Raw genomic sequence first — 13,503 nt, 5'->3', positions numbered from 1 at the left:
CACAACTAAATCCTTGGCATCAAAGGAAACACAGAACCTCAACTGACATCTTGCAGAGGTTTTGTGTAAACCATTTAAAAGGCCCTAAGCATTTTGTGATCTTTCACTGTAAACTTATGAAAACAGGAGTATCTGGAGGAAAATAACCAAAAATTTCAATTCTTTTGGAAAAGCAGAAAGCTAGGCAACTCACCTCATGGAAAGAGCTTATTATCTCTTGGGGAAAAAAAAAAAATCTTTTGCAAACATGGACTAAGAAATTTGTTAAAAAAACCTGAAATAACAAAGTGAAATGGTACAGCTCCCTGTCATAAGAAAAAGCAAAGCTCATTTAAATCTTCATGTCAGCTTGAATAAATTTATTTCAGACCTGTGGCAATATCCCCTGACACTGCAAGTTTTTAATTATTAGGCATAAAAGCAGCTGTCTAATAAATCCCAACAGTAGCGAGAGCAGTAGAAGCATTTTACTTTCTGCAGACTCTCTGAGGCCGTAAATGCTGCATTTATTCTGAGGGCAATGTTCAGATCGAGATGAATCTACAGAAGCATCTGGAGACAATTATTCAGCTAGAATTAAAAGCAGTACAGACCAGTGAGATCTGTGCCTGAAAGGAGTGAGCCTTTGTGCTCTGGAAACAGCACTGTGCCAATGCAGAGGCTCTGAAGATTTGTTATGTGCGTTTTGGTACCAAGGAACATTTTACCTCCTCTAGGAAGATCGTGCGCTAGTGAGAGCAAGTCATTTTAAATGAGGGAAAAAAAGATTTTCTGCTTGTCTTACATATATGTCAAATAGGGAAAAGAGCCAAACAACCAATATGTTGCTGTTCTGAAAGGATTAGAAAAAGTCACATCACAGAGAAGCAATAAAGACACTGAGCACCTGGTTCCCCACCCCAGATCTCTTTGTATTTTCCAGAATCTTTGCTACCAAAGGCAAAAGACATTTTTAGCACAAGAAAGCCATCACAAAAGCATGGTAAGGCAGTTATGCTGTCTGGCTTGCCTTAACAGAAACTGCCCACTACTAAGGAAATTTTGGCTAATACACAGTCCCAGTTAAAAGCATTCTCTGATTAAACTAATTATTTCCCACCACATAGTGTCTGAGGTTTTCTCCTTGCAAAATGTACATAACAGAATTTGGGAGGTTCGGTCAATAATGCTTAAATAACAACTTCCTCGATACACAAAGCACATCTGCAGATGTGCTCCAGAGCTTACTAATGAAAGGCAAGAATCATATTTGTCACATGCTGATTTTCTTCATGTTATAACAATGGAAGTTAGCTGAAACATGCAGGATGAAACATGTCGCTCACTTTGTATTAACAAACTCTCCTAAAAGGAAATCAGTTACAGAATCCAAATTCTCACTTAAATTAAGCTCTCATTCCTGGTCTGGCTACCCAGGTGCATCTTTGTAAACTTCATCTGCTGGTCTTCCCAGAAAGGACAGGAGGAGCAGCCATTTGTGTAAGTACACCCATATCTGATTTAATGAACAATTATTTAAGATTTAAGAAATGATTTAAGATGATTAAGCAATTATTTAAGAAATCCCATCACAATGGACCAGGCTACCTATGAAAAATCTCAATATAGGACAATTTTTAGAGTTTATGGTATCAGCTGTCCAATTTCAACAAAATCAGCCAGCCCTGGATACAAGCCTGAAACAGTCTGTCAATTAGAATGTATGAGAACGTCTACGTGATAACCAGAAGAAGCACAGTTTTTAGATTTTTGCTTCACTATTAAAAAAATTATTAAACCCTTGAAATCTAGCAGCTAAAGACAGCTACTACGGAGGAGGTGTTTCCCTTCGCTAAATGCAAAGCTTTATTTTTATGTTTTGTTTTTTTCTGATCAAGATTTCCCATCTGCTATGTTCTCCACTGAGGAATTTTCCAGTGAGCTCTCTTCAAATTTCACTTGACAATCATTTGAACAGGAAAGGCTGCTTTTCCTACAGGTGTCTTTCAGGCTCAACTGCAATGTTTTGACCATTGAAAAAACACCACTGCAGTGTGAATCAACTTTTAAACGTCTACAGCAGGAGGGTTTTTTTAATCTGAAGGCAGAAACCCCAGCTCTGTGTCCCCACCATTCCACTGTTTTCCCATGTTACAGCACACAGGGCAGCAAAATCTGAGCCATCTTGATGCCTTTCTGAACACGGACCTTGTGGGTAAAACAAAGTAACATCCTCTTCTGCCTTGGAAAGCCCTGCTTCAAACTCTGGCCAAAATAAGGCACAGAGCACACAGACACACAATAAAGATAACAGAGAAAAGTAGGCTGGAGATGCTCCCCTGATAGATGAGATGAGATTCTGGACTGATCCTTATAGGGGATGCAGAAGAAGAAAAGTTTTAAAATGTCTGACCTAGTTAAGTGGATGGTATACCTGTTGTTCATCATTCAAGACACAGTAAGTTTATCAGAGCCTGGAGCCTCCCAAAACCCTGATTTCCCATATGGAGCCTGTCACATCCATGGTTTTTATTTAAACTCCAGCTCTGTATGACAGCAAGTAAAAAAATAATACATATTATATATATATATATAAAGTTCACATGAGCTTTATCAAGGTAGGGATTGCAATTCTCTCAGAGCAAAAAAGGGAGAGCCAGTGACCTACTTAACACCAGATGGTGAGCACCTCCTGAGCAGGAAGCAGAATCCAGGTCCACCTTCTACTTCCTCACCTGAATTCTGTCACCTACAAATTAATAAAAATACTTCCTCCCTTCATGTACTATAAAAAAATCCATGAGTACTCATATATATCTGTGATATATGATATGTAGGGACACAGAGGAAACACTCTTTTCCTCCATAGCAGAATCTGTCTATTAATTTCCTACCTTTAAATATATATCGAAGTTATGTTTTGATTTGAAGTTCTTCTGCCCTTCAAAAACCATTCAAAGACACTTGAAATGCACAGTATCAGCATCAACAACCATCCAGGAAAATGCAAGTGTCCAAATAATTTTGAAAGCCACAATGATAGCTTCATAACAAAAAAGAAAATTGTACACATATCAGACAGCTCATGAGATTCAACACAATTCAGAACTGCCTGGCTTCAACAATGAGAAGACATACATTCACTTTTTATTTTACAAAGCAATCCTGACAACATTTTTCAGCTTAAGCAATGCTGCAATGGCAACTTTTCAATGTGCCCTTTAATAACTGGAGTGGTACATATGAACTGAGTGAAGCAGAATCTTTGTGTGACAGGACCTAACAAAGCCCATGAAAAGACTAAACCACACACTGTTTTATAAAATAAGAGAGTTCAGAAGCTGTACTGATCTGTATTTACATTCTGATAGCACCCATCAGCTGTTCTGTGCCTGAGATTTGAGCCAAATTTAAAGGAGATGCTTTCCTGAGAAGTTCTAAACTTAAACATAAAGGAATTACCATCATCACCTATTATATTTCACCAAAAAGGACCCGGGGCATGCAATGTTTAACACAGCTGCCCTTAGACAGAGATCATCTGAAAGAAAGCTGACCTTCAGAATTCCGAGGCAGTAATTTCCTCACGTGATGTTATAATATCAGTAACTGGTGCATCTGAGCAATGGCAGCTGTGGGGAAGGACACTGCCAAACTTGCAGCAAACCTTCCAGAGGTGACATATATGCTCATTTTGCACAATGCTCCGTATCCCTTTGAAAGTCAGCAGATTTAAATAAAGCCTGCAAGGCTGAAGTCCTGGCTCTCTGAGATCAAAGAGGGTTTCTGTCCTGAAACTCCCTCCTCAATGTTTTTCATATCCAGATTACTCCAGATGCTGTTGCTGTAGTTAGTCCATGCTGATCTCCTGAGAAGCTTATTTGGCATCCATTAATCCTTTCAAAAATGAGCTGTCATGAAAAAAAAAAAAAAGTAGCACAAAAGTGATACCACTACAGAGGAATCAATGTGCATTGTTTTGAATTTCTCTGCATTTCTCTCAGGGTCTCACTTGCTGCATTTGAAAGCCCTGCAGAACCTGCTGTGAATCACTTGCTCTGTTTCACCTTGGACCTCTCTTATCACCAGAGAGAAGCTCACTGGAGCCCCAGTCACTACAGCCCTGGAAGCTGGCAAAGAACCCTGACACCTGAGGAGGAATAAACACTGTCATTTTTCCAACTAGCTATCCCTTTTTCTTTTTTCTTTTTTTTTATTAAGTCTATTAATGCAACATATTGTAAAGTCACAGCCAGCTACCTATAAAGCTGGAAGTCTGTGTTTGCTAATTATATTAAGCACTGGAATGTGGCAGCTTATGGAGTGTGTGAGGCAGGTATCCATCAAACCATTTGCAAATTATATACTGGAAGTGCTGTTCAGGATCCTGAACATTACCCTCTAGTGTTACTAATCCTTTATGCAGATATGTGCTGTTTAATTGCCAGTTGGGAATTACAATGACACGTTACATGACTAATTTTTCAAACTACAATTGTACTATTTCCCTCACCCTCCTCCTTATACTTTCCCTGTCAATCTCCCTTCACTCTGTTGCTGTTTCTCTTGCCAGAACCACCTTCTTTGGTAGCAACTGCAACACTTTAAAAGTAGAAAATACGGTATTTAAATGTACCACACAGAATGGACTCAGTGAAGTATGCTACCCAAACCCTACGTAAGATTGCTTTGAAAGCTGGTGTCTCTCAAGAATATTTGACCTCTAACTATAATTTCCATGAGAAAGATAACCACTGTTGCCACACTATGCTCATGACTAACAGGGACACTAGTTAAATATGTTGTCTGTGTGAGTGGTCTATACTCAGAGGAGTTTCAGGGAGCAATGTTGGTACAGACATGTTCCAAAATATCAGCCTTAAATTCCATTACATCCAGTAGCCCTTGGATCCTAGAGGCAAAACACAAGAAGGCATTTTGTGATAGGTCACAATGCCAAAGATTGAAAGACACCAGTTGTAATATGGGGTTTTTTAGAACATGGAAGAGAACTACTTCCCCTCCACTCCCCCAAAATGAATGGCTCAGAATTTCTGAAGCACAGGAGGCAGGGTCATTCACTGTGGAGCTATATTCACACTTCTCAGTACAGCATTCTACAGTCTTTCCCCCTCAGGACAATTTCCAAAAGCACGTATGATTGAAGGTATGCTCTGCTACCACAGACAAGCCTGGTTACTGGTGAGTTTGCAGGATTGGGACAAATCACTATAATATTTTTCCTTGCTGCTAACAGACATTAATTCACTTTTTATCTTGCCAGAGTCTGAAAGTGCTTTTGACAGTTGCAACTACCTGAAATACTGAGAGCTCAAATCCCCTAGGTTATGAAGTCCTGCAAACACATCAGAGACAAGATTACAGCTGTGACTCTTGATGCAATTTTCTACCATTCTTTATATGGGTTTCCTCTATCTCACAAGCATTTATTCAGGTTTCCATACTCCAGGCACTATTCTACAAGCCCTTACATTGAGAGGGGTCAGTCTCTTTTTCCAGGCAGCAACTGACAGAACAAGAGGACACAGTCGCAAGCTGTGCCAAGGGAAATATAGGTTGGATATTAGGAAAAAGTTTTTTACAGAAAGGATGATAAAGCACTGGAATTGTCTATCTGGGGAGGTGGTGGACTCACCATCCCTGGACGTGTTTAAAGAAAAAATTGGATGTGGCACTCAGTGCCATGGTTTAGTTGAGGTGTTAGGGCTGGGTTGGACTCGATGATCTTGAAGGTCTCTTCCAACCTAGTCATTCAGTGATTCTGTGATTGGCAGCCAGAAAAAACCATGAACACAGAGCAAATCTGTCATCAGCAAATTGAGAATCATGTGAACCATGATGTTTCCATTATGCTATTAATCTCACATACAACCTCAGAGTGAGACAGACGATGGGAAACAGTATTTCCTAATTAGATGAACAAACTTTCATTCAATACTAATTACCTCTTGGGACCTTAATGAAAAGAGAAGGAAGGCTCTTTCAGCCTGGAGAAGCACCCCACAAATCTTCACATCAATGGCCAGAAACAGAGATGAAACAGAAATGAACCAGTATGGGCATCTGACTCCCACATATTGCCCAGACATCACAACCAAATTACAACAACCAGCTTTACAGCATATTAAATTTCAAATCAAAAAGACCAGAACAGGCAGTATTAGAGATCCAGCATCCACCCACCTCATTACCTTACAAAGATTCCTTCCCAAAGCAAAAGTGTTCATTCAGGAAGGCACTGGCCACTCTGTCACAGAGCAGCCCTCAAAAAAGGGACTAACAAAACTCCTTCAAAAGAGTGCTAGCAAGTCCCTGTTGGCTTCTAACATCTAGAGACAATAGTCAAACTGTAAAGCCACACCATGCTGATTCCCAGAAATATACATAAGTTTCAAATATTTTGGTGGGGATGGGGGTATGAGGAAGATATATTTGGTATTATTATTTTTATGTTGGCCCTTATTATTTTCCAGTTACTGTGAAGAATTTTCATTTTTACTACAGCACCTTTCTGATAAAAACAACTTATCAAAGTAAATCCAAGCGCACTATAAATCCAATACTAATCTGAAAACAAAAGCTTTCTTTCACTATGATCAAACAGCACTTACAAAGAATTCACAACTTCTGCAAGCAAAGGGGTTCTGGTTTTAGGCGATTTTTATTTAGGCACTATGTCAAAATTCAATCTTTATTTTTTGAAGCTGCTTCAGCGAGAATTAATTTCAAAAAAGGATAAAACAACTTGAAATAATGGGGGTGGAAACTCAAAGACAGCTTTAGGTCAGAGATGGCTTTTCCACTATGTTAACATGATTCTGTTTGTGAAAACAAGATAAATGAAAGAGCTGTCTGTTAGCTCCTGGGCTAAAGTGGGCAAGATGTTTGCCTGGACTGCTCTAGCAAAAGATGCAGGTGGGATGTAAGAAAGCGAAGTGTATGAAACACACTTCCAGAACAGGTAACAGGTAACCATTATCATTTATTTCATGGTCCACAAATCTAGGGTCTTATTTTGAAAGCTGAGAGAATAGAAGAAATAAGAAGAATAATTAACTCTTTAACCAGATTCATGCAGTGCTTATCTGAAAGAAAACTTCACAAAAACCCAGATGCAGAAAAGATATGCTACTACAAAAAAAGGACAAGAAACCCAAATACTTAATTCAGCACACAAGTTTGGAAAACCTTGTCTTTGTCAGAAACACAGGACAATTGGTTTTTCCACCTTCCTTTTCCCTTAAGCTGCAGAAGCAGGATGGAACACGTGAGTGTAGGATCTCATAGATTCTTACTGGAGACACTTCAGCAGTGAGAGCTTCAGAATCTACTTGATGTGAAAGATGGGCCTGAACAATAAGAACACAAAGTGACTTGTTTATTGATGTGGTCAATATTTTTCAAAGTGACAAATTAAATTCTCGCTTCAACTTCTTTGGTAACACAAGAGCATTTTAAGAGGGCAATACCGCAAACTGCACTAGATAGAGGAAAGACACATTTGTTACTGCCATTCACTTCCAGTGGCTGCAAGTCTGGAGGATTTCCAATTTTCTCACCAAGAAAAAAATTCCCTTTACTAACCACAGCAAACTGTACTTTGTTAAATCTTCGTGGTTGCACAAATACAACAGAAGAAAGCATGAGGACTCAGCAAATGCTGAAACAAACATACATGATACCAGGTAGCAATTTTTCATTAGTGATAATAAAAAAATGTTCAGTGATATGTCTGTGTGAAAGGGCATTCTGCTCTGTTTAGAGCTACCTCTAGAGTGTTAACCACAGCATGGCCTCTTGCTTTATTCACGTTTTATGATGAACAGCACATGAAGTTCCAGTTGCAGAACTGACACAAGGGAAATGCTTCCATAAATTGTGCTTGATACTTAATATTTTCCATCTTAGCGACTGTAAGGCATGATGTTCCCATGTAACATTAAGTGCCCATACTTAAAAAATCTTGTGCAATTTTAATTAGCTTTTAATTTGTCACCCTCACTGGGAGTCCTTCAGCTTTTACAAAACTGAAAGGCTAAGTAAGTCCAACCTATAATTTGTATGCTGCTTATTATGTGGAAAAACTGTGTTAAGTTCTTTCATATCCAGCCCCTCCCAGCTTAGCAGTCCCAATATTTTTGCACACTATTTATGTAATATTTATTACTACTAGAGAAAATGTTGAATAGCCTTTCTTACCTTGACTTGCTGAAGGTAAGTGAAGCCAAACACAGGCAAGCATTTATATATTAACAATGAACATAAAGCCACCATATTCCACCCTCATTCATTCCCTAGAAGAATCCAAGCATTTACCTTTCTCTGCAACTGAAAACCATAAAGGTTTAGGCATGCTGACTGCAGCAAAACTCCTCTAATAACAGTACATTAATAATACTTAGCACTTTACAACCAGAGCATTTAACTTTCTAACCACTAACCTCCAAGAGCTCAGGGTCATCAAATCCATTCTGCACAGGGGGAAAGCTGACACATTGAAGTTTCCCCAAGGTCACTTGACAACTAAAACTGGGATCCAGAGTTTCTAAAAAAAACTGATTAGTACGCCAGACACTCACTTCCAAGGCTACTTAAAGCTAGAAAAGATCACCTAATCAGCACTTGTATTTAGCTGCTTTAATAGACCTCTCTTTCTTACTCTCCTCTTCAATTCCATTTTTAGATACTTTTCTTAAAGCAAAGTGCAGCATTGCAGTCTGCTGTATGTTATGCAAGTTCAGCTTTATTCTGTCTAGCAGAAATGAAATTCTTCACAGTGCATACTTCAAAATAATTAAGACAGATCAGTACAGCAAAAAACCCAGCAGAGATCAACCTGTCAAAGCAACCAGTTTGCACATTTCTCTCTCTCCTCCTCCAGTTAGGGAACAACTGAATAAACCAGAGACTGTTCTTGGCTCCTGTGCAAAATCAGAGCTCTTGTCCTTGTTCTTCATAGGTACAGTGAGCAAAAGGATATGGTGTCTATGATCCACTGTGATGCTAAAGCACAGCAAGGACAAGGAGGTCAAGCAACAGGATACAAAACAGAGAGACAGTGGCAGGACAAGGAGGAAGAAAAAAAATTGAATCAAGTAGCATGCCTTTTATTGAAGGAATTGCATCAATTTCTACAAGTATATACAGCTGAGAAAAATAATTTTCACTGCAATTTACTTAAAATTATTAAATCACTTAAGCACATTATGAATGGGATCATTTAGAGAACTTTCAAAAAAGCAGAACAAGACCCATATGGGTCAAATGAAGACAACAGGCACATGGTAGAACTAAGACTTTATCTTCTATGCTATGCCACAGAGCAAGCGAATGCTCCTGTACAATTCTATGATCTCGGAAGCAAAAACACATTTCCTGGCATTTACTTGACAGTGTCACAGCTTCCAAGTTCTGTAGAAGTTCTCACATAATGTCAGAAAGGGACTTCAACCAGCAGAAATAGCAACTGTCACAAAACTATACACAAGCTATGGCTGAGGCAGACTACCTAAAATACATTTTGGCTTCCTTTTACCAGATGGTTGAGCCTGCTCGAAAGCAAAACAAAATTGCTAAGCAGCATTATATCTTCATTAGTTTTCCACAACTAAGTCCTGAAACTGACTGTTTTTGTTACAGACAAACAAATACAAAGTTCAGTTATTAACCAGAAGTATTACTTTTCCTCAAGTACCATACCATAGTTTTACCAAATTTTGGTGGCTTTTTTTTTCTTTTTCCCTGTAGCGACTGCAAAGAATTTTACACTAAAACTTGCATCAGCTAAGCAGAAGAGATGTATCCTTTTGGCAGGCTAATTTTGACTTTATCATGTTTCCACAAATACATGCTTTGTTCTGCTGACATTAAAACCCATTACATTGTTTTACAGAGCACTCCAAACAAAATCATATGAAATATAAATGTTTTATTTAGGACTGTTCCTGAGGCTGGCAAAGCTCCTTTCTATTTGGAGAGTGTTCTGCCTGCCAAGTGAGTCTAGACTTTTATTTTCTGTTGCAATTTTCATTTTATCAGAAGCGTTGCTCCATTTTTATATTAATGTTGATTCCAATACATGCCTGTTGCAGAAAATGTACTGGGTATTGCAGGTAGACTAGACCTTAATGCATTTTCTCAAATCTCACTCTGATGTGCATTAAAAAACCCTAATGCATATCTAATTACTCTAACTAATTTTCAAGTTCCAGTAAGGCAATTACATTTGCTACTGATGCAAATTGTTAAAGCCTAGTTATATTCAACAAGGCACCACAAAAAGATGAAAAGAAAATATAAGGAATATTCAATTATAACTCTGGATTGAAGAGTTGATGAAGACAAATGATATACCTTTGCTTTTTTCTTTGTAAAAGCAGCAATTAAATAGGATGTATGAAAACCAAAGTTAAAAAAAATAACAAAAAAAAGCAGTTCTCTTAAACATTCAGATAAATCTGTGCTACAAGCAGTGTGACAATTTTTGAGACCCAGTTTGAGCAACCCAAAACACTACTTTGACTGCAGGATGCCTGAGTATGTGCAGCATGACTGTGCTTTTCGCTCGTTAATGACACAATTAATTGAGCAAAGGACCAGTGACTGGGTCTCTGTTTCTTAACTGTTACTAGGAAAGGACCACCACCAACCAAGCAGCTCTTATAAAGCAGAATAATGACTTCCTGAACACCCTCTCACCCATGGCCTGGCTCAAGAAAGCAAAGCAGGAGTCCTTTAAGTGATGAACTTTCACTACCTGAGCAAGAGTTTTGAGAACAGCTGTGAAAATCACAGGACAGCTGGATGTGAAGGCATGAAAGGATTAGGTGCCTATGCTCCCACTCACAACAGAGACAGAAATATTTTAACATACAGATGGTGAGACCTGAAGAAGTGAACCAAGAATGCAGGGGAATTCTCATATGATAGCCATTAAAAGCTGAGGTGGACAGCCAGATGTTTCTGCACTGTATTTTGGATTGGACTCTGTGTACTCATACTAATCAGTTCAAAAGTAAAATATGATTAGTTTAGAAAACTTGCAAAAATATGCATTTTAATGGATTGTGCTTGGTGGGGTTTTTTTGTACTTGTTTGTTTGTTTTGTTTTTGTTGTATTTTGTTTTATTTTAATTTTTATATGTACAAGTGTTAAACTGGAAAGCAGAGCATCACAAGCAGGGTGTTCTGGGATATGGCTCCTTGAAGAATGGAAAAGTGGATGCATATCTTATTTCTATTAGATGAGCAAAGAACCTTTGCCTCTGGCATAAAAGGCATTAATCCAGAGGGCAAAGAAACTGTGCCTGGAATCTATTTAGCCAAGAGGACTTAAAAAATACATACCTCAGCAAGCTACCTAAATACACTGTCTGACAGGTGTCTAACAAGGAGACATCGTACAAAGCTTTGGAAGAATTGGAACTGCACTATACAGAAATTGAAAACTTGAAATGAGTATTATATAATTTTATCAAATAGTACTTACAGACTAAAAAGATACCCATGAGAGGTGAACCCCCTGAGAACATTAATAATAGTATTCAGAGACAAATCTAAATCAAAAAGCATTTGCAGAATATGTGCTAAATCTGGGAAATTGGGAAATTTAAGGAAGGTTCTCCTGCTCTTCACAAGATTAATACAGACATTGCTATAAAGACATTTTTGAGCCTGAGATTACATACTAAGCCAAATGTCTAACTTTTAAAAAATGTATGGCAACAGGAGATGTGCTTTAAAGGAATTCAAACACCAAAGTTTTCATTGGCTTATTGCTTCTTTTGGAAGAAGCAGAGACTTTTTTGACTGATTTTCTACAAATGTTCTATGTTTCAAATGCTGACCTGAATTTTTGCTCTCTGCTAAATGCTAATGTAGATGTCTGCCTTGGAAAATGAAAATCCACAGAACAGGTACCTCCACTGGGGTCAAGCCTTGAAAGACTAACTCAACATGTCAGCTTTTCTTGAGCATAGAACATGGTCTTCAGATATTTCTAGCCCACTAGAGCTCACTTTCTATTGTGCAGTAAGATGTGCAGGCAAATAACAGCTAAAACCAAGAACCACCTCCATTACCTGTGCTCCCTTATCAAACTTAAAAATAAAAGACACAAACAGAGGAGCTGGGAAGAGGCAGGAGAACACAGTCCACCTGAGGAAAAGTCACTGAAAAGATGACAGGAATTCACAACAGACTGTTGTGCTTTTCCCTGGAAGAAATACTGACCAAGAGTTAAACCCCAGAAAGTTATACCACCCCCACCCTCAAACACAAAAAAAAGCCCCCACCAAATCAAAATACATCAGCAGTCTCTGAGGGATACTAGCCCTTGATCTACCTACAGGGATTTGTACAGTTGCACAGTCCAATAAATCAGAACATAAAATGATTAGCAGCAGTGTTAGTTAATTTATTCACTGAAAAACAACCCAAACTGTGTCTCAGGTTTCATAAATAAAGAAAACATTTATAACTGAATTACAGATGGGTGGCTTTGTGGGCTGCACAGGATTGTGGGCAAAGCCCTGACTTCAAGAGTAAGAAATAGTATTTTTTAATATAGCTACAGATTCTTCTTTTGAAGTTAAATTCTTCTGAGACATTTTCGTGGAGACAGCAAGAGGTATTTTAAGTGCAGTTCATCAGCATCCACAAACCTGGCTGCTGTGCTGCTGCCTGTATGGGTGAATGCAGGATTAATGGAAGGAAGAGGTGTAATATGCAATGGTCGAATGACTAAGGCAGAAACAAGCACTGGCTTATAGGTTGGATATTAGGAAAAAGTATTTTATGGAAAGGGTGATAAAATACTGTAATTGTCTGCCTGGGGAGGTGGTGGAGTCACCATCCCTGGGTGTGTTTACAAAGACTGGATGTGGCACTCAGTGCCATGGTCTAGTTGAGGTGTTAGGGCTGGGTTGGACTCAACGATCTTGAAGGTCTCTTTCAACCTAGTCATTTTGTGATTCTGTGATTTCAAGTGGGTGTTAATGGGAAACAAGAGGGAATAGTACAGCTTTGGTGAGTACGCAAATAAAGCATTGCAAAGGGACTTGTCTTCATCCTTCATTCTCCAGTAAAGAGAAAGGTAAAGAATAAACAGCCATCATTGTCACACATGCTCAGCTGCTTTAGTCACCAGTGGTCAAAACTAAACCGTAAGGAACTGAGTTACTTCTTTCACCCTCCTTGACTGAGTTAAAGGGTGTCAGGACTACATAACCATGGCTATGGCTGCTTTTGGAGCTTGAAGACAAGGATGATCACAGTCACCACCCAAGGGATGGCCCCTCTACTACTCATAAGTGTTTTGCTTTGTTTTTCTGGTGCTATCTTTAAATATTAGAGCTCTGTTAGCCTCAGAAGGGTGAGATAGTAAATCCCTGATACTCTGCAAATAGAAGCCCAGCAGCATATTCTTAGCAGATGTTATGAATTATAACAAGCTGCACTGCTATTTTCTTTGGGTACTTGCCAAAGTAACCTCAAGGCATCCCC

The 13,503-nt window shown here is 38.7% G+C and overlaps 1 protein-coding gene across 1 annotated transcript in view; it reads right to left on the bottom strand.

Moving 5' to 3' along the window:
- The window catches only part of MYRIP (myosin VIIA and Rab interacting protein), a 207,506-nt gene that overhangs the window by 98,244 nt on the left and 95,759 nt on the right, over nt 1–13,503 (bottom strand). The gene's annotated exons all lie outside the window — the stretch shown is intronic.

This window comes from Poecile atricapillus, chromosome 2, assembly GCF_030490865.1.
Source record: "Poecile atricapillus isolate bPoeAtr1 chromosome 2, bPoeAtr1.hap1, whole genome shotgun sequence".
In the NCBI taxonomy this organism is placed as follows: Eukaryota; Metazoa; Chordata; class Aves; order Passeriformes; family Paridae; genus Poecile; species Poecile atricapillus.
Note: the sequence above shows the minus strand (reverse complement) of the source record. Positions and strands in the feature narration are given on the sequence as shown.